Source organism: Rhinoraja longicauda, chromosome 18 (genome assembly GCF_053455715.1).
Source record: "Rhinoraja longicauda isolate Sanriku21f chromosome 18, sRhiLon1.1, whole genome shotgun sequence".
NCBI lineage: Eukaryota > Metazoa > Chordata > Chondrichthyes > Rajiformes > Arhynchobatidae > Rhinoraja > Rhinoraja longicauda.
Window position 1 is genome coordinate 23,226,033 of NC_135970.1, and position 21,664 is coordinate 23,247,696.

The 21,664-nt window shown below is 41.3% G+C and overlaps 1 long non-coding RNA gene across 1 annotated transcript in view; it reads left to right on the plus strand.

The window, feature by feature from the left end:
- The window catches only part of LOC144602099 (uncharacterized), a 53,751-nt gene extending 47,803 nt beyond the window's left edge, over positions 1-5,948 (plus strand). Inside the window, exons 3-4 of the long non-coding RNA XR_013548415.1 lie at positions 3,339-3,406; positions 5,831-5,948. This is a non-coding gene — a long non-coding RNA (uncharacterized LOC144602099). The remainder of the gene's footprint in view (positions 1-3,338; positions 3,407-5,830) is intronic.
- Positions 5,949-21,664: the final 15,716 nt, after the last annotated feature.

Here is a 21,664-nt window from a genome sequence, read left to right on the forward strand (position 1 = left end):
GTACTCACTCATAGTGTCATTTAAAGTCAGAGTCATAGAAATGGAAACAGTCTGCATGGAAACAGACTTCATGGAAACCGTCCCTTTGGCCTAACTTGCCCACACTGACCAACATGTTCTATCTAAACTAGTCCCATCTGCCTGCATTTGATTCGCATCCCTCCAAACCCATCCTATCCATGTACCTGTCTAAATGTTTCTTAAACATTGCGATAATAGTTTCTTAAAAGTTGCAATAGTGAATATTGGTCATTGCGATATTGTTCATTTCTTGAGCAAAATGGGAGGTTGTGTTTACTACTTCTGGCAGCTTTATTTTTTGCTAGCAAGTTTACAGAGCCAGCATGCGTCTCTCCACCACAACCCAATGAAACATAATAAAATTGGTGTTTGCTAAACACCAGGTAGTAACGTCAATATAATCACTTGAGCATAGTGCTCTGTTAGTGTGGAGGAGAAATGTTAATTACACCTTACTAAATCTGCCATCAATTCCCACATCCTCCCTCCACCAAACCAATTCAATTTTAAATATCCTGCAGCACAGGTTTTTAAATAAGGATCTCATGGTTTCTAACAAAACCTTTCAAATACACTGGAGATATTCTCTCTGGTAGGGAGTCTGACCTCACTTCTCTTGAGGTTTCACAAATATTTTTGCTATCCAATCTGATTTGCGCAGAACAAGCAAACAAAGTGTCCAAACAATTTATCATCAGCCCTATCAGGGTGTAGATAGACTTAATTAGAGGGGATATTGATATAAGCAAAAAGCAGATTTAAGATTACTTCCATGGAATGAATTGACATTTTCAAACAGTAATTTAGAGATACAGCACGGAAACAGGCCCTTCGGCCCACCGAGTACGCACCGACACGTGATCCCCGCACATTAACACTATCCTACACACATTAGGGACAATTCACATTCATACCAAGCTAATTAACCTACAAACCTGTACGTCTTTGGAGTCTGGGAGAAAACCAAAGATGTCGGATAAAACCCACGTGGTCATGGGGAGAATGTACAATCTCCCTACGCCTATAATCGAGATCAAACTTGGGTCTTTGGCACTGTAAGCGCTGTAAGATACCAACTCTAACGCTGTGCCACCGTAATCAGTCTCAAAATCACAAGTGGCAGCTGTGTTAACAAAGTCTGCTGCATAATGTTATGTGATAGGAACAGAATTAGGGCATTTAGCCCATCAAGTCTACTCCACCATTAAATCATGGCTTATCTATCTCTCCCTCCTAGCCCCATTCTCCTGCCTTCTCCACCTAACCCCTGACTCCCCTGACACATTTTGGATCTACTCCATGGGTCGTATGTTAATCTTCAGCCTACTAAATAAGGGATCTGGTTGAATGTTTTACAAATGTCCATGTACACAACATCCACTGTCCAATATCAATCATCTTTGTCACTTTGTCCTCAAAAATCTCTATCAAATTTGAAAAAAAGATCTCTCCCAAGCAAAGCCCTGCCAACTATCCCTAACATTCCCAATGCTTTACCAGATGCAAATAAAACCTATCCCCAAGAGTTTCCCCAATAATGTCCCTGCTACTGATAAAAGGCCTATATTTTACTGGCTTGTCCCTATTGCCTTCTTTAAATAAAGGAAAAACTTTGGACCTTGTCTTTGCTTAAATAGCATCAAAAGATCTATGTCAAGACCCCAGCAATCTCCTCTCTTGCTTTTCACAATAAACAGGAATAAATCCCTTCAGGCCTTGGTGACATCCTCCGTACTGTTCTTCAACACACCCAACATGTCTGCACAAACATCAATATCTTGTAATGAATCACAAGGTAAGATTAACTCTCTGGCTGTTTATTCGTGGATTAATCCATCATCAAATTGTAGCAATTCATTGAAATGCATAAAAACTCCCTGGAGCTTCAATCTACCTCATCGTCACATCCTTATCAATAGTTGGTGCAATGGAGTCAATAGCATTACTAAAGTTGTCAGAAATGTATCTATTTTCTGCAGTCTCCTCAACACTACTTCCAGATTCCAAAGGTCTTTGTCCCTTTAGGCTCCCGTAAACTGGAGATGATCCAGGTATCCAGAGGGGCAGTGGTGTTAACAAAGTCTGCTACATAAGGTCATGTGATAGGAACAGAATTAGGCCATTTGGCCCATCAGGACTACTCTACCATTCAATAATGGCTTATCTATCTCTCCCTCCTGACCATCCCACGACAATTCCTTGATGGTTCTCCGAAAGAAAATAAATGTTGTCAAAACTCTAAGTGGTTGACAAGACCTTATGGGTTTAGATAGTTGGAAACCTCTTAGACTACCTGATAAGAGTTATATTCAATTAGTGAACTGCTGCCCTCAAGATAAAACTACACGGATGCCTTCTGTTCTACCTGTTCCAGTGACATTTCTCAATTAACAATCTTTTGTTATCTCTGGAGATCCTGATGCATGTATCAAACTTTAACGTTGGCACACTGGGAGTTGCACCTGCAGAGTACACAACAGATTTAATTATTTTTTCTCTCTGAGTAGCCTATCAATTTCTGAAATAAATGTTGGTTTCATTGCTTTGCCCTTGGCTTGATGAACCACACTGCAAATTGGAATAAACAGAAGTTTTGACATGGGTGTCCTACAATGTTTCCAGCTTATGATTAAAAATCTCTTCACAGTTCTCAAACATCGATTTAATTGTGTGAAACCGAGCCATTTTGAAGTGACAAAACATTCCTTCAGGGGGATTTATTCCAGCCAGTTTCTTCCTATCTGGTTCAGATACAAGTGATAGTGTTTTAACCTGTCTTTGGTGTGTTTTGGTCATCCAGCTACTGCCTGGGTTCATCAATACAGCATTCACCACCAAGATTAACTGTCCATTATTTACCTTCATGACAACGGTCAATAAGTCCACTTTTGTTGAAACGGATCCTCTTGCGTTGAAAATGGGTCCCGTCCCGAAACATCGCCGATCCATGTTCTCCAGGGACGCTGCCTAACCTGCTGAGTCACTTTAGCTTTTTATGGATTTTCTTGGTAAAGCAGCATCTGCAGTTCCTTGTTTCTACATTGTGATCACTTGCTCAATATTATTTATCTTTTCATTTGCTTTTTTCAATTAGAGAGAAAAATTGAAACTTTGGAAATTATGAGTATTTTTCTCTGGTTTCTTGTTTACATTTTGTTTAACTTTATCTTATACTTATTTTTACATGCTTTGCTCATACATCCATTGAGATCACGCGTTTTTTTTACAATATTACTCGTGTATCTGGGATTGAGAATGAAACATGTTGTTTCAGCCATTTTTCCTTTCTCATCCCCTTTCCATCTATTTCTTTTTAGGAACGGTGGCACATCGGTAGAGTTGCTTGCTTACAGTGCCAGAGACCTGGGAGCGATCCTGACTACAGGTGCTGTCTATACGGAGTTTGTATATTTACCCCGTGACCTGTGTGGGTTTTCTCTGGCATCTCCGGTTTCCTTCCACAGTCTAAAGACGTACAGGTTTGCAGGTAAATTGGCTTGGTATAATAGTAAATTGTCCCTAGCGTGTGTAGGATAGCGTTAGTGTGCAGGGATTGCTGCTCGGTGTGGACTCGGTGGGACGAAGGCCCTGTTTCTAGACTGCATCTCTAAATTTAAAAAAACTAAAAGAGATGCTCTTCAGTTCATCTAGTGCGTACAATCATCTCAGTCTGAGAATAATTTATTCATTGCCACTGTTATGGAAGTTATCTCTGGAAGGTTGGCACTGTTTGACCATCTCAAATTGCCAGTAAGGATATGAGGAGAAGGCTCCCTGACCTGCTGCAATGCTGGAAATGAAGGAATTCCCACAGTGCTTTAAGCTGGGAAGCTTGAACATTTGGACTGAATAGAGGTATCTTCAAGTTAGGATGGTGTGTGAGTTGGAGAAAACCTTGCAGTTATTAGAATACCCAAGCAGTTGCATCTCCATTTTTAAATTAATTTGTGGGATGTGGGCCTCATGGGCTGAAACAACATTGAATTTGCTCTTTTCCAATTGCCATTGCGAAGATGGTTGTGAACTGACATCTTGAACTGGTATTGTCTGTGAGGAGTGGGTATACCCACATTAGAGGGGAGTTCAAAGATTCTGACCAAGCAATAGTGCAGGAACGGCGATACTTTTCCAAGTCAGGATCACGTGTGGCTTGGAGGGCAAATTACAGGCGGTGGTGTTCCATGCTGTTGCTGCCCTTGACCTTTTAGCTGGTATGGATTGTGGATTTGGAAGGTGCTGAATCAAGATTCTAAGGTGCTGTCTGTGACTGAAAGACAAAGACTTTTACCTTGTTCTGCCAAGAAAGCCTTGGAGAACCTCTGGCGTCCATTGGCAAATGGTGTCCACTGCAAGCAATGGGCTGAGCAAGGTCTGCAGTGAATTCCAGTGACACTAGATGAGGTTGACAGTCATCCTGATGCAAGCATTATTGCAGCTTTCGTAGACACAAATAGAAAACTTTGCTTGCATACATTTCTGTGCCTTTGACTAAAGTTACTAAATATTTTCCACTAATATATTCAGCTCATCGAGGGATTATTGCACACATTGTCCTCACTAACTGCATCATTCCACCGATGTTGTATTTTTGGTCTGTAATTTTCTTCTGCCCTTGACTGTGATGTTCTGTACTACATCTGCAGCCTGCATCTAAGATGTTGAGTACTAAGTCTGTGATCTGGGGCATATGCATCCTGTCTGGTTTAGTAATGCCTTGATAAGCAAATTCCCACATGCTTGGAATGGCTACCAGCACTGGTTATAGGAAATGAGAAGATCTCATCTCCTGCTTTTCATAAGATCATTAGATCAGAACATCATAAGTGATAGGACCAGAATTAGGCCATTCGGCCGATCAAGTCTACTCCGCCACTCAATTATCTCTTCCTCCTAACCCCATTGTCCTACCTTCTCCCCATAACCTCTGACACCTGTACTAATAAAGAATCTATTTAACTATACCATAAATATATCCAGTTTCCCACAGATTCACCACCCTCTGACTAATGAATTTCCTGTTCATCTCCTTCCTAAAAGAACGTCCTTTAATTCTGAGGCTATGACCTCTAGTCCTAGACTCCCCCACTTGTGGAAACATCCTCTCCACATCCACTCTACCCAAGCCTTTCTCTATTCTGTACCTTTCAATGAAGTCCCCCCTCATTCTTCCAAATTCCAGTGAGTATATGCCCTGCGCCGTTAAACGCTCATCATGTGTTAACCTACTCATTCCTGGCATCATTCTTGTAAACCTCCTCTGGACCCTCTCCAGAGCCAGCACATCCTTCCTCAGATATGGTGGCCAAAATTGCTCACAATATTCCAAATGCGGCCTGACCAGTGGCTTATAGAACCTCCGCATTACATCCCTGTTTTGTGTACAAGCCCCCTCGAAATAAATGCTCTTTAACAGAATGCAGCCATGACTTCAATCAGCCTCAGTTATGTTCAGCTCGTCCTCCTGAAATTATTCCCAGGGAAAGTGCAGCAATGCAAAAAAAACAAGATGACTGGTGTTGACAGAATAACGCAATTATTATAATGAGAATCATCCATGAACGTTATGTGGGAACAGGACTGGTTCCCACAAATAGTGAGTCCCTCTTGCATTGTTGTACACGTGCACATTTTTCAGCATAGTCACATTTGTGAGCTTGTGTCTGAAATGGATAATAATTCATATCACTTCAGCTTGTGGTCCTAATTATAACATGTCTGTTTAGTATTTATGCTTATCGGAGTAAAAGACACTTTTGAATCATGCCATTGTCTGAGCTTCTAAGTATGATTCTTATGTTCAATAATAAAGGTGAAATAATGCTCAGGATTTTCACATGATGAAGAACACAGTTGCAGCCGGGAGCAGCTGTATGTCACCTTCTCCTGCAAGAGTGGCAGTCTACCTGGGGGACACAGCGAGATGGAGAAATATGTGATAATCAATAAGCACAGAAGTAAGCATACAATGTTTCAAGGGTATGAGTCATAGACTAATTCAGAGCATTTTTCATCGGATGGCAAATTACTCGGGAGCCAAATGCTGCTGATACTGAATTCTGAAATAAAATGCTGGAGATGCGCAAAAGAGCAGACAGCACAAGAAACAAACCCACCATGAAAACATCACATGATATGCCAGATTCATTATAGTCGGAACTGGCTCATGCAGCAGGGAAGGGCTGCTTGACAGTTACTGATCACCACTCACTTCACTTGGAAAACTACACAATTCACATCACCTCCAGGAAAAATGGTGCTAGATTGCATGAAAGCTATTTCCTCACAAATGGAATATTTTATGAAGTCCTTAATGACAATAGGCCACTGTTTGTAAGTGCTCGGTTCAGACTGGTTGCCAAAGAATGGTACTTAATTCGCACAACTAAATTATTCACAGCTGAATGGATTTCGAAAGAAGTCACTGTTGAAAATTAAGATGCTTAGAAAATGTGCATAGTAAACTCCCTGTTTACCATAGTTCACCTTTGGAAAGCAGATTAGCTTGACGGCAAACAAAATGGGGAAAAAACATAGAAGTCATTCTACCCGTAACAATTTTATAAATTCTGGTAATTTAGAAATTGTGATTAAAAGATGTACATTGACATGTTAAAGTGTTAACATTTATTGATATATTAACATAAAACATAACTTCCAACGGGCACACTTGTTCTAGTTTCCATTAAAAATATGAATCAATCAGAACCATTGTCTTACAGCATGGAAGCAGGCCCTTCAGCCCATCAAGTTTGCACTGACCAGCAAGTACCAAACTACACAAATTGCATTTTTAAATTCTCTCCGTATTCCTATCAATATCTCCCAGATTCTGTCACTCTGCTAAATATTATGGACAATATACAATGGCCAAATAACCTATGAATCTGCACTTCTTTGGGATGTGGGAGGAAATGCCATGAAACCCATGGGAAGTTCTGCTTTTAAAAGGTTAGAATATCTCAATTTCGTTTCAACATATTTTAAATTGTCACTTCTGTTACACAACAGGGTGCAGACAACAAAGCCCAGCCATCTGTCCTTCCTATTATTGCCAGTAATCTGGAACTTGGCAGGGTTGCTAAATTGTAGAGATAAAGATTTGATAGAGTTTAACCCCTCCAAGCTCTTTACTCTGGTTTCTGATAGAAATAATGAAAAAAAACTACTTTGTTTTTAGTTCAGTTTACAGATACAGTGCGGAAACAGGCCCTTCGGCCCACCCAGTCCATGCCGACTAGCGAGCACCCCCTACACTAGCACTATCCTACAGACTAGGTTAAAGTTACAATTTTACCGAAGCCAATTCACAAACAAACCTGTAAATCTTTGGTTTGTGGGAGGAAACTGGAGCACCCGGAGAAAACCCACGCAGGTCACGTGGAGAATGTACAAACACTGTACGGACAGCACCCATAGTCTGGGCGGCACGGTAGCGCAGCGGTAGAGTTGCTGCTTTACAGCGAATGCAGTGCCGGAGACACAGGTTCGATCCTGACTACGGGTGCTGCACTGTAAGGAGTTTGTACGTTCTCCCCGTGACCTGCGTGGGTTTTCTCCGAGATCTTCGGTTTCCTCCCACACTCCAAAGACGTACAGGTATGTAGGTTAATTGGCTGGGTAAATGTAAAAATTGTCCCTAGTGGGTGTAGGATAGTGTTGATGTACGGGGATCACTGGGCGGCACGGACTTGGAGGGCCGAAAAGGCCTGTTTCCGGCTGTAGATATATGATGATATGATATGATAGTCAGGATCAAACCTGGGTCTCTGGTGCTGTAAGACAGCAACTCTGTCGCTGCGCCACTGTGTTGCGCGATTTTCTTTATTTTTAAAATTCACATTCCTTATTCATATCATCAAATAAAGGGGTGGCTGTTGCTCTGGGCCTGCCTTGAAGAATTCACTTTAAACTGCTGAATTGTTGTGCTGAAAGAACAGGGAAAACACCACCCAATTTCTACCTCCAAGTGCCCTGGAATTTCTTTTTGAGATCTTACTTATGAAGCGGAATAAGTATCAGCAGGAGAAACAATTTATGCAAATGATATCATTGGCTTCACACAGTTACTGCAATAGAAAATGGTTTGAAGTTGATGGGAGGTGGGAGAAAACAGGGAGTTGTCAGTTTGTTTTATGTCCTCAAATCATCCTCAAAATAAAATGAACTGCAGATTTACTGCTCTAATGGAAGATTATTCACCTATAGGTCCCATTGCAGAAGCATCCACGTCGCGGGGCTGGAATCTGGAAGTGTACTGAGCTAATTCTGCTACCATCATCGTCTACTGTGCAAGTGAGGCTCCCATTGATTGTCGCTGGAAGCTTGTGCTCTTTTCAGGATGGACGATGGCAGTGATGTAACATTTGAATGAAGGACACGAAAGAAGATTTACCTGAAACATTAAAGTGATTGCTCTGTTCACAGATGTCAAACCAGGGCTGGATGCAAAAATTGTAAATGGTAGAGCCCTGGAGAGCATAGAAGAAAGGATCTGGGAGTGCAGGTTGCATGGATCCTAAACTGTGGTGAGACAGGTGAATGGTGTGGTGAAGGAGTTTGGCTTGCCTGCCTTCATTGGGAAGGGCATTGAGTACAAATGTTGGCAGCTGTACAAGTTGTTGGTGAAACCATTATTGGAGTACTGTGTACAGTTCTAGTCACCCAGCTACAGGAAGGATATCATTAAGTTAGAAAGGGTGCAGAAGATAATCACCAGAATGTTACCTGGGCTTGCGGGCTTCAGTTTCAAGGAGAGGTTGGATAAGCTGGACCATTTTTCTTCGAAGCATGGGCATAGTGACCTTACTTAGGTGTACAAATTATGAAGGGCATGGATAAAGTGAACACTTATAATCTTTTCCCAGGGCAGAGGATTTTAAAACAAGAGAGATTATGTTTAAGGTGAGAGGGAAGAGATTTAGTTATAGTGGCACATTAGGGGTAACGTTTCACTCAGAGGGTTGTCCTATTACTAGAATGAGCAGACGGAGAAAGCTAAATAAGTGGATGCAATTATGATTTTTAAAAGACATTTGAATTCATACATGAATAGGAATGGTTTAGAAGTCTATGGGCCAAATCCAAACAATTGGGACAAGGCTAGAATGCCAACTTGGTCATCATGGACATGGTGGGCTGAAGGGCCCATTTCCATGCTGTACAGCTTTATGGCTCTGTGCTGTTTACCCTGCTAAGTGTTCCACACGTTTTACATTTTAAGTGCGCATTTCAGGAAATTACTTTATTGCTTTTTCACCATTAGTACCCATTTTTTTTCAAGAAGAGCAACTGTTGACTTTATTACAAATAAAAAAATATCATGCAGAGGAGTTTATTTCCATGTTGTTATAGATAGTCTTAGATAGCAACAAATTAAGGTATCATTATCATGATTTATTTGTAAATTTGTAAATTATCTTTGAGCAAAAAATTAAATTGGTATTTGATTTTTTTATTATGGATAATTTTTCTTCCATATTAAATTCATGGCTTACTGGTGTGAGTATCCAAATACAACAAGAGCTTTTTTTTATTGTATTGTTAAAAATAATTGCCTCCTTGAACCAACATTTGCAGGGGAAAAATGTCACCATAAGAACTGATCAACCCCTTATACCTTTTCTTGCATTTCCAAAGACCAGGTAGCGCATTAAGAAAATCGAGCATTGGATTTACCAATATATAATGTTCTTGTTCTCATTAACAACTTTAATGTCATGATGTGGTGGAAACTACGTCAAATGGAGTTTCCAAAAGAAACTGACAAAATTTTACTTAAAGTTTGTGACAGATGCACATTGAAGTTCAAATAGCCCTTGCTTTCCCTCTCTCTCCATCCCCTCCCCCTTCCCAGTTCTCCCAACAGTCTTACTGTCTCCGACTACATTCGATCTCTGTCCCGCCCACTCCCCTGACATCAGTCTGAAGAAGGGTCTCGACCTGAAATGTCACCCATTCCTTCTCTCCAGGGATGCTGCCTATCCCGCTGAGTTACTCCAGCATTTGGTGTCTACCCATGATAAGGGAATAACATTTAGCGTAAGGTAAAGCCAGCAAAGTCCGATCAAGGATTGCCTGAGGGTCACCAATGAGGTAGATAGTAGTTCAGGACTGCTCTCTGGTTGTGGTAGGATGGTTCAGTTGCCTGAAAACAGCTGGGAAGAAACTATCCCTGAATCTAGAGGTGTGTGTTTTCAGACTTTTATACCTTTTGCCCAATGGGAGAGGGGAGAAGAGGGAGGTGTCAGGGTGCGACTCGTCCTTGATTATGCTGTTGGCCTTGCCGAGGCAGCGTGAAGTATAAATGGAGTCAATGGAAGGGAGGTTGATTTACGTGATGGTCTGGGCTGCATTCCGTGAATTTTGCACAGTCTCCCTGTGACCACGTGGGTTTCCTCCAGGTGCTCTAGTTTCCTTCCACATCCCAAAGATGTGCAGGTTTGTACGTTAATTGCCCACTGTAAATTACCCCCTGGAGAGTAGGGAATGGATGCAAAGAGTGAGATAATAGATAACAGGTGATTGATCGTTGACATGGATTCGGTGGGCCGAAGGGGTTGTTTCCAAGCTGTATCTCTAAACAAAACACCTACAGGCAATGTCCTTTTTTGGAACTCCAAGAGCAGGCTTACCTGATAAAATGATTGAAGATCACTGGTTCTTATATGGCAACTATTATAACCTGAAAATTAGTTAAATAATTTAAATACATAAGTAAGATCTAAGGTGAAATTAACTGAAGGCGATTGTCAATGATAGTTGAGTATAGAAGGAAACAAATGCACAGAAGGCTGTTGTCCAAGGAACTAAAAGCTTGGGAGAAGATATATGGCTGAGGATGTTGCAGAGATCATACGAATTAGAAATCTAATGCATTGGAAGGCACGGAGCCAAAGAAAATGACCAAAGGAACCAGTGATGGATAAATGCTATTAAAATTAGGATTGGATACAAGCCATGGTGTCTTGGACAAGATGCAGTTGCTGGAAAGTGGTGGATAGGAGATTATAGGGAAGAGTATTAAAGTGGTGAAAGTGAGAGATTGACTAAAAGCAAAGAAAGAAGTAAAGGCCGACATTCTTCCTGATAGTAGTTGCGGGATCAAAAATATTCTGTGCAAGTGGTCAGAGGGAGGGGTGGACTGTGTGAGTAAACTTCAACTGGGGGGGGTTATCTCATCCATGGTCTGAAGTCTGAAGAAACCCAACAAATTAACAGAAATTGTGCATGACCATGAAAGCATTTGTAGAAGTATACCCCAATACCTGAAGAAACTAGAAATTAATACATGATCATTAAATACTCTATGTGATGATTTGAATCCAGGGTTATAACTCCACAGCAACATTAACTCACAGAGTGTGGCTCTGAGATATTGTTTGGGAACACAAACTTCACTGAAACGGGTCCTGCAATTATGCTCAATAATCACTTTCAATTAATCATTATGGCAAACAGATATAACGATATTGGCTCCCCTAAATCAGATAATTAATATCCGGGGCGATCTAAAAAAATAATTGTGGACTGAAATTTAATTCTACTATAACTTAACTTTTTTTCAGCAAATGTTTTCATAATCATGCACCATTTCTTTTGATTTACTGGGTTCCTTCAGCCTCCCACTATGGATGAGATAACCCAGGAGTGTTATTGTGGATTATAACGCTTTGAAAAATGTTGTTCTGTCATTTCAGCAAAAGACTCTGTGGGTATTATTGCAAATATAGCTCTATTTCATCATCTGTCAACAGATGATTTGTGTCCAGGATTCTCTTTATACTTCTATTCCATGCACTGTGCAGAAATTAAGCTGAGTTTCGGATTGACATCCATCTACTTTTTAATATATCTGCAGACTTTTTAATATATCTGTTGCCTAGGAAATGATATCAAAGCATTTTGATTGTTGGTTTTCCACTAAAAAACAGTTGTGTCTAAGATCTAAGCCATCAAGGCCAAAGATTTGCTACAAAGTCATCCTGCATTTCTCCACTATTTACAAGAGATTTTCCGAAACTTTTTAGAAAAAGATAAAACATCTCAGTGTCCATCATTATTAATCAGAATCAGAATCACAATCAGAATAACCTTTATTATCATCCAAAAAAAACAAGTCTTTTGGACGAGATTCTGTCACCCACAGTCCAGCAATAAGACCAATAAAAGAAGCAATTTCACACACAATCACAAACCAACACAAAACAAAAAAAAGAAATATCCATCACAGTGAGTCTCCTCCAGTCACCTCCTCACTGTGATGGAAGGCCAGAATGTCTTTTCTCTTCCCCTGCCGTCTTCTCCCGCGGTCAGGCTGTTGAAGTTGCCACGTTCCAGACCGCACCAGACGGTTAAAGGTCCGCAGCGGGCCGACCCAAGCCCCGCGATCCAGGGCGGGCGAAGACGCTGCCGCTGCACATCGGGGCGGTCGTGCTTCCCGTCATTGAAGCCCTCGCCGAGCAGAGAAAATCCCGCAGTCTATTTCAGGCCGCGCCGGACGGTGAAAGGTCCGCAGTGGGCCGACCCAAGCCCCGCGATTCGGGGCGGGCGAAGACGCTACCGCTGCCGGAGCTCCCGATATCGGCCCCCACCCAGGGCAGGGCCTGTGAGCTTCCGATATCCACGAGGCCCGCGCCGAAGCCTCCGGAGCCCCCGAAGGTGAGTCGTAGCTGCACTTGCAGCGCCACCACAGCCTCTGAAGGCAACCAGCTCCTCAGATGGTTAGTCCGGTCCGCGGGCTCGGCCGCCAGCTCCAGGTGTCTGGCCGATGGAAGGCCGTAGCGGGAACGGAGACACGACCGAGAAAAAAAAGGTCGTGTCTCCGTTCGGAAGAGACAATTTTAGAGTTCCTCCACCCCACACATAGTACACAACCACAAAAAAACACTACATCACATCTAAACACTGCAATTAAGACAAAAAAACAACAAAAAACACAAAAGACAAACGGACTGCAGGTAAGCCGCAGCTGCTAGGGCAGCGCCGCCATTCTGCCACATTTTGCCAATCCATAGTTGTCCAACTGTACAGTGGTCTCATTGAAGATATCTCAGAAGTAAGCAGGATGTTTAAAATTACTTGAAGCTGGATGTACAGGCAAGTTCTGACCAGGGCAGGTCTAATTTGTTTGATTTCTGTTGAAGCAGCAACCTCTGCTTTCTGGTCTTTTTTTTTTACATTACTATTTTCATCTCCAATCTTGTGGAACTTGGAGTCAGCAATCTCCTCTGCAACTGGATCCTCGACTTCCTGACCAACAGACTACAATCAGTGAGGATAAGTGAAAATCATCTTCTCCAATAACCTTCAACACTGATGTCCTGCAAGGATGTGTTCTCAGTCCTCTACTTTGTCCAACATGTCCCAGCTACACTAGTCCCACCTGCCCGCATTTACAATAGACAATAGACAATAGGTGCAGGAGGAGGCCATTCGGCCCTTCGAGCCAGCACCGCCATTCAATGTGATCATGGCTGATTATTCTCAATCAGTACCCCATTCCTGCCTTCTCCCCATACCCCCTGACTCCGCTTTCCTTAAGTCCATATCCCTCCAGATCTGTCCTATCCATGGCCCTGTCTAACATTTCTTAAATTTTGGGATAGTCCCTGTCTCAATTACCTCCTCTGGCAGCTTGATTCATACATCCATCACCTTTTGTGTGAAAAAGTTACCCCTCAGATTCCTACTAAATCTTTTCCCCTTCACCTTAAACCTATGTCCTCTGGTCCTCAATTCATCTACTCTGGACAAAAGACTCCGTGCATCTACCCAATCTATTCCTCTCATGATCTTATACACCTCTCTAAGATCACTCCTCATCCTCCTCCTGAGTCCCAGCCTACTCAACTTTTCCCTAAAGCTCACATCCTCTAGTCCTGAGTTTATTGGACTTTATCTTACACTAATTGTTGTGCCCTTTATCTTGTAACTGCGCACTTTGAATGGTTTGATTGTAATCAAATATAGTCCTTTATTAGACTGGACAACACGCACCAAAAGTAGCTTTTTACTGTACCTCCTCCGTACATGTGACAATAATAAATTAAGCTAAAATTAAGAAAATCTTCACGATGCAAATGTGATAACCCTAATGAAAAGACCATTATGTAACTACACCGTCCTCTGTGCAAATTTCTAGTGACATTGCTGAGAATGAACACTCTCTTTTGCAGAGCATTAGAAAGGTTAACTGAGCTAAAACTGAACATGCGAGAGATGAGAAAGGATTTAGTATTTTGACATCCTTTTTTTCTTTTCACAATAGATTGCAGGATTTTCTCAGATGCTACTCTCAAGCAACTTGGTCTGACACTCCTGAGAGAATACTTCAGATTATTGTTTTTTAAATTGAAACAGTATAAGCTGTTTTCTGATCTTTTGGTCCTATCTCTCAATTTAATGGACTGTGAAATATTTTAGCCGAGCTCTACCCGTTTCCATCTCATATCATTCAATAATTTTTGGATCCATTCCACCTTATGTTGCTGCATTATGAATATTCAAAAGCTCCATTTCTTTTAATGACCGTGTAGCGACTAATCTCTATTTTCTTCAAGAACTGAGGTTCATATTAATAATGCATAATTACCAGAAATAGCATATCCCTTCATGATGAAAGAAGCAATTTGATGTCCCTTGTATTTGTTCCACCAGAAGATGGACACAAAAAGCTGGAGTAACTCAGCAGGACAGGCAGCATCTCTGGACACAAAGAATGGGTGACGTTTTGGGTCGAGACCCTTCTTCAGGCTAGTTAGGGAAAAGGGAAATGAGAGATAAAGACGATGATGTAGAGAGATAAAGAACAATGAATGCAAAAGAACAATATGCAAAAAAGTAATGACGATTGGGAAACCAGACCAGTTAGCTGTTTGTCCTCCAGAAAATGTATTCAGTGTTTTCTCTTTAAATCATTGTATTACCTTCCTTTTGTAGCTTCCCAGTTGGGATCATTTTTAACAGCTTTAATTTAGTTTCTGTTTATTTTCTAATTTCTCTCCAAGACTATTTTTCTACTTTGTTTCCCAAATATATTCAGCTTAATTTCCTTAATTTCTGTCTTTAAATTTAGATACCAGTATTAACCTCCAATGTATGGCATAGACCAAGTAAAGACAATTATGATTTCTAGGTGAATAAGAAAAGAATCTAAACAGTCAGGAACACATATGGGCAGCACGGTGGTGCAGCGGTAGAGTTGCTGCCTTACAACACTTACAACGGCAGAGATCCTGACTATGGGTGTTGTCTGTTCGGAGTTTGTATATTCTCCCCGTGACCGCGTGGGTTTTCTCCGAGAGCTTCGGTTTCCTCCCACACTCCAAAGACGTACAGGTTTGTAGGTTCATTGGCTTGTTATAAATGTAGAAAATTGTCCCAAGTGTGTCTAGGATAATGTTGATGAGTGGGGATCGCTGGTCAGTGCGGACTCGTTGAGCTGAAGGGCCTGCTTCTGTGCCCTATCACTGAACTAATCTAAACAAAACATTAATAAGCCCTAAAAATGCAAACCTAATGTGAGATAAATGATCATCCACAGATTGAGTTGCTGACACCATGCATGCTTTGATCTGCCTGCTTATTTTAATAATCGCAACTTTCAGCCAGTGTTAATTGCATAGTTGAGCAGCTGCATGTCTGAACTGTGGACCCAACATTGTGATTGATCAGCTCAGCTTAAACCCATTCTGCACCTGGAAGAGGAGCGATATGCAATGACTGTGGAAAGTGGAAAAAGTGAGTGTGGGGATGATGACACCTTTCCAAAAGACTAGCTGAATGATCTGATGTGCTCACTCACGCATAAAAATATAAAGCAAGTTGTGCCTGCAAAGTTTCTTGTGAATAAAAAGACAAGCGTAATAACTGTTGAACTGTAGACAGTACAAAACAGCAGTCCAAACCCAGGCAGGTAATATTGCATAGAGTCACAGAGTGAAACAGCATGGAAACAGGCCCTTTGGCCCAACTTGCCCACATCGACCGACATGCTCCATTTACACTAGTTTCACCTGCCTGGTTTGGCCCATATCCCTCTAAACCTGTCCTATCCACGTACCTGTCCAAGAGTTTTTCAACATTGCGATAGTACCCACCTCAACTACCTCCTCTGGCAGCTTGTTCCAAATACCTATGATCTATTGTGTAAAAAAGTTGCTCCTCAGGTTCGTATTAAATCTTTCCCCCTCACCTCAAACCTATATCCTCTGGTTCTTGATTCCCCTACTCCCACTAAAATACTGTGTGCATCTACCCTATCTATTCCCCTCATTATCTTATACACCTGTAAAAGATCACCCCTCCTCCCCCTGCCCTCCACTCCTTGCATTCCAAGGAATAAAGTCCTGGCCTGCTCAACCTCCCCCTATAGCTCAGGCTCTTAAGTCCTGGCAACATCCTTGTAGATCTTCTTTGCACCATTTCCAGTTTAGACAATAGACAATAGACAATAGGCAATAGGTGCAGGAGTAGGCCATTCAGCTCTTCGAGCCAGCACCACCATTCAATGTGATCATGGCTGACCATTCTCAATCAGTACCCCGTTCCTGCCTTCTCCCCATACCCCCTGACTCCGCTATCCTTAAGAGCTCTATCTAGCTCTCTCTTGAATGCATTCAGAGAATTGGCCTCCACTGCCTTCTGAGGCAGAGAATTCCACAGATTCACAACTCTCTGACTGTAAACGTTTTTCCTCATCTCCGTTCTAAATGGCCTACCCCTTATTCTTAAACTGTGGCCCCTGGTTCTGGACTCCCCCAACATTGGGAACATGTTTCCTGCCTCTAACGTGTCCAACCCCTTAATAATCTTATATGTTTCGATAAGATCCCCTCTCATCCTTCTAAATTCCAGTGTAACAACATCTTTCCTATGATAGGGTGACCAAAACTGAACACAATACTGTAAATGTGCCCTGAACAATATCTTGTACAACTTGTACAAGATGGCTCAATTGTTGTGACAAAATCCAGCAGCATTTCTATTAATTTTAACAACTAGACATTTAATGGATAAGGATGTATTTTAGGTGGAGGACAAAATGTTCAGATTTAGAATCCATATGCGCCAATCATAAATATGTCATGCATTGGTAATGAAAAGTATTAGTTTGTCTACTTAATTTTTAATGCTGAGGAATGGAACAAAAGGTTGCAGTAGTCATTCAACAACCATTCAAAGACCTGATTAGAACATATTCAAGTACCTGAAGCATTTGAAATGAATTGACTTGGATTGATAGCTGGGTAGATAGATGTAATGATATATTTTCACTGTACCTTGGTACACCTGACATTAATAAAGTAAAGTAAACTAATCTGCATTCTGATATTCAAATTAGGAGAATATGAATGTTAGGATTATGTCTCCTGAATTTTTTAAAGATTAAAGTATTACTTAATTCTTTTATATCTGATTCGGGGAATTAGAAGTTAGACTCGGGTGACAAAGACTAGAGAACATGTTATGAAAATTCGAGCCATATATTTCAAGAGTGGTTAAGAAATATGTCCACCTACAGAGGGGGAAACCTCAAGAACTTTCCTCTGCAAATGACCATTGATGCCTGATTGCTATACCTGAGGCTGATGGATATCCATGAATGTTGGAAGGTCCTGGATCTATGGATCTGGGTCACAATGGCGAACAAAATACTCAAAAAGCAAAATGTTATTTTATATTTTTAGGATTGAAGGCAGGGTTATTAAAAAATCCAGTACCGAAGGAGTGGCAAAACCTCTGAAGGTCCTAGGAAATAGGGTTTGGTGCAAATGAAGATGGAGTTTTGTTTGAGCTAAAGTTTTACAGAGGGTGGAATTAGAGACGAGCCCAGACTGGGCTAACAAAGTCAGGCTTTCAGGAACAAGCAAAGTGAGGAAGAGGTGGAGTTCCTGGATTCAGATTCAGCAAGGAGGAAGGAACAGAGTATATTTCTAAATCAAGAAGATGTGCAACTTAGAGGAAACTGAAATTGGTGGTGATTGCATGCAATTTAATGCCTTGTGCCTTGGTGGTTGAAGTTAAGTGTTTGGGTCGTGAAATTGGGCAGCTTAGTTAAGTAACTGCAGTTTTTTTTGTATGCGGCCACAGATTAATGGTGATACAAAGAATAATATGTGAGAATGGTGGCTGGGATACTCATCATGCATGCTCCTTCGCCTCCCTGAAGGGTGTTGAGCTTCTTGAATGTTGGTGAAGTGTTCCACCATGTTTCATCTTGTGTCTTCAAGATGTTGAAAAGGCTTCGAAGTGTCAGGACGTGAGTCATTTTTTACAGGTTTTCCAACCAAGGAAATAATTTCACATCACAGTTTTAATTGTGTTATTTTCTAGAATTATATTCATTTGAGTACAAAGTGTCAGTCTCCCAACATTGAAACATTCCTTGCAGAGATGGTGTGGTTGTGATGATAAAGTATACGCTTCATTGGTTAGTATTTGATACATCTAAGGCAAGTCATATTAAAATCGTGTTGCAAACTAACCATTTTGAAGTAAACCAAACTGCTCAACAAAAAAAAAAGCTTTTTGAAAAAAATCAGCATAATTAGATTGTGTTACTAGAAATGAAACATATTTATAGTCATCAGGTTTAAAAGAGTCCTAAAATAAAACTTGGCAGGTGTAAGGTTTTGACAGGGCATAATCAAAAAAATAAACATGATCTGGCTGAAGTGCTTTTGGAAACCTTCTGCCTTATGAAGAACAGCTGATGACAGCAAAATCTCAACAGAATTTAAGTGATGACAATAGAGCACAGTGTGTGATCAGTATGTCGTTTTACAAAAATGAAAAAATCACAACTTTGCCTTTCAGGAGCCTTAGAGCGCTTGCAACGCTGGAGACCCAGGTTTGATTCCGACTACAGATGCTGTCCGTAAGGTGTTTGTACGTTCTCCCCATGACCGCCTGGGCTTTCTCTGAGATCTTCGGTTTCCTCCAACATTCCAAAGACGTACAGGTTTGTAGTTTAATTGACTTGGTATTAAAAAAATGTAAAAATTGTGTGTAGGATAGTGTTAATGTGCAAGGATTGCTGGCCAGTGTGGACTCGGTGGGTCAAAGGGCCTGTTTCCACATTGTATCTCTAAACTAAACTGGACTACATCCAAAAACCTTTGTGTAAAATCTCTATTATAACCAGCCAAGCATCCAAAATCCATGGATGCCTTACATATTTTGGCAAAGTAATGGTAGATATTTTTCTTTGGATAAGAAAAAACCACAAATTGCAGGTGTAACTCAACGGGTCAGGCGGCACCTTGAAAGAAGCCTGGACCCAAACGCACAGCAGAAGCAATCATGTCATAAAGGAATTCACATTCCTTTCACTTGAGATGTTACTTGCAGATGTGGACAGTCGCCATTATTGCTCTGCAGTTTCACTGGGCATGACTGAACATTTTACCGTTATTCCTATCTCTGATCCCAGCACCGAGATTCTGAACTGGCCTCTTACTAATCTTTCCTCCCATCATTTAAATATGAAATCATTTATTCAATCATTCTCGTGGTCATTTATGGAAAATAAACTGAAGGCGAGAAAAGGCCAGAACAAATCAGGGCCGGCAACAGATGACCTCAGGAAGGGTGAAGCCCAGAATGGCCCATTGTTGAATGGGGAGGTGTGATAACAAGAGGGATACAAGGATCCGACCAGTCAAACAGGTAGGATGATTAGGGTGGAGGAGGGGGGGAAGAGAGGGTAGCGGAGATAATGGGTCAGTTTAAGAACCTGATGGATGGAGAAAAGTAACGGTTCCTTAACCTGGTGGTGTGTGACTTCAGGCTTCTGTACCCCCGGCCCAATGGTAACAGCATGAGGGCATGGGGTGGATGGTGGGGATACTTGTTGATGAATGAATTAATTAATATTTTATTGTCACATGTGACAAGTCACAGTGAAATTCTTTGCTTGCATACCCAAGGTATGCAAATAGTTGCCACATAAAGGGCGCTGACAAAGTTGCCACCTTCTTGAGGCATCAGCTCAGGTAGATGCATTCGAAGATGGATAGGGTTGTGCCCTTGATGGACTGGGCTGAGTCCACTACATAAAGCAGCCTCTTTCATTCCATTCTGTTGAAATTGCCATTACAGTTCTGGTTACCTAATATTATTTAAACTAAATATACAGTAAACAATAACAAAATAAATTATTTGTTGTGTTGTTGAGTAATATGCCTGTGAAAGCAGTAGAAAGTAAGAATTTTGTTGCTTCATTTACAGTGTGTATTACAATGAGCAGCATGGTGGCGGGGGTGGTAGAATTGCTGCCTTACAACGTTAGAGACCTGGGTTCGATCCTGGCAACTGATGCTGTCTGTAGGATGTTCTCCCCGTGACCTGTGTGGGTTTTCTCTGGATGCTCCAGTTTCCTCCCACACTCCAAAGACGTAATGGTTTGTAGAATAATTGGCATGGTATAATTGTAAATTGTCCCTAGTGTGTGTAAATAGCGTTAATGTGCAAGGATCGTTTGGTTGGCGCGGACTTAATGGGCCTTGTTGTATCTCTAAACTAAACTAAACTAAGCTAAATACTGAAGATGAACAAAAATTGCTGGAATAACTCAATGGGTCAGGCAGCATCTCTGGAGAAAAACGATATGTCATTTCGGGTCGAAACCCTTCTTCAGACTGAAAGTGGACGTGTTGGGAGACTGAAGGTAGGAAAATGCCAGAACTAATCAGGGCTGGCTATAGATAACCAAGGAAGGGTGGAACCCAAAATGGCCCAATGTTGAAGATAGACACAAAGTGTTGGAATAACTCTGTGCGTCAGTTATTGCCACAGCCAGTCAGGCTATTTTCAAAAATGCATCTGTGGAAGTTTGTTAGAATATTTGGTGACATGCTGAATCTTTTTAAACCTCTAAGAAAGTAGAAGCACTGATTGGACTTCTTGGAACCTTTGCGTGAAAATCGCCCCTAGTGTATAAGATGCAAAACTGGTTTCACTGGTCAGCACGCTCAGTGGGCTGAAGGGCCTGTTTCCACCTTGTATCTCTAAAGTAAACTAAACTAAACCCAGATCAAGGCAGTTCACTTTAGAGTGCGCTCTGAAGTACTACATTAAGCACAAAGAACCCAAAAGCAGAATGTGTTCAATGCAGCATAAAGACACCATGGCAGGATCCAATGAAGCACATTGGCTCAGGTACAGCATGAAATGAATGCAGAACAAAATTTATTTGCTGTACATGTGCCAAGCACTCCCATGTAAGCTACTGACAAGGTTAACATAGGAGCACAGCTCCAGTAAACGTATCACAAACTTATGAGTCCCATGAAACCAGGCAGCGACTTGCTATACTGCCAATCTAGCAAAGTTCTCACATAAGATTCCTGGTAAACTGTACTACCCTTTAAATCATTGTTGAAGTTTCCTGTTCTGGTTTACTTCAATGCCGGCCGGTAAAACTGATCTGCACTCTGATCCAAGCATCATGTTTTCTGTCTCAGTGAACCTTCCAGCCTTATTTGTTTTTTGTTTTCCATTTCTTCAGACACTGTTTATTTGGTGAAATGGAAAACACACAACTTACTTAATCCCAAAAAGTCAAAATATCAGCCTATTAACTACCCACATTAATGAGGAGAAAAAAGGTCATCATGGTTTTCAAAAAAATAAGGTCACTATT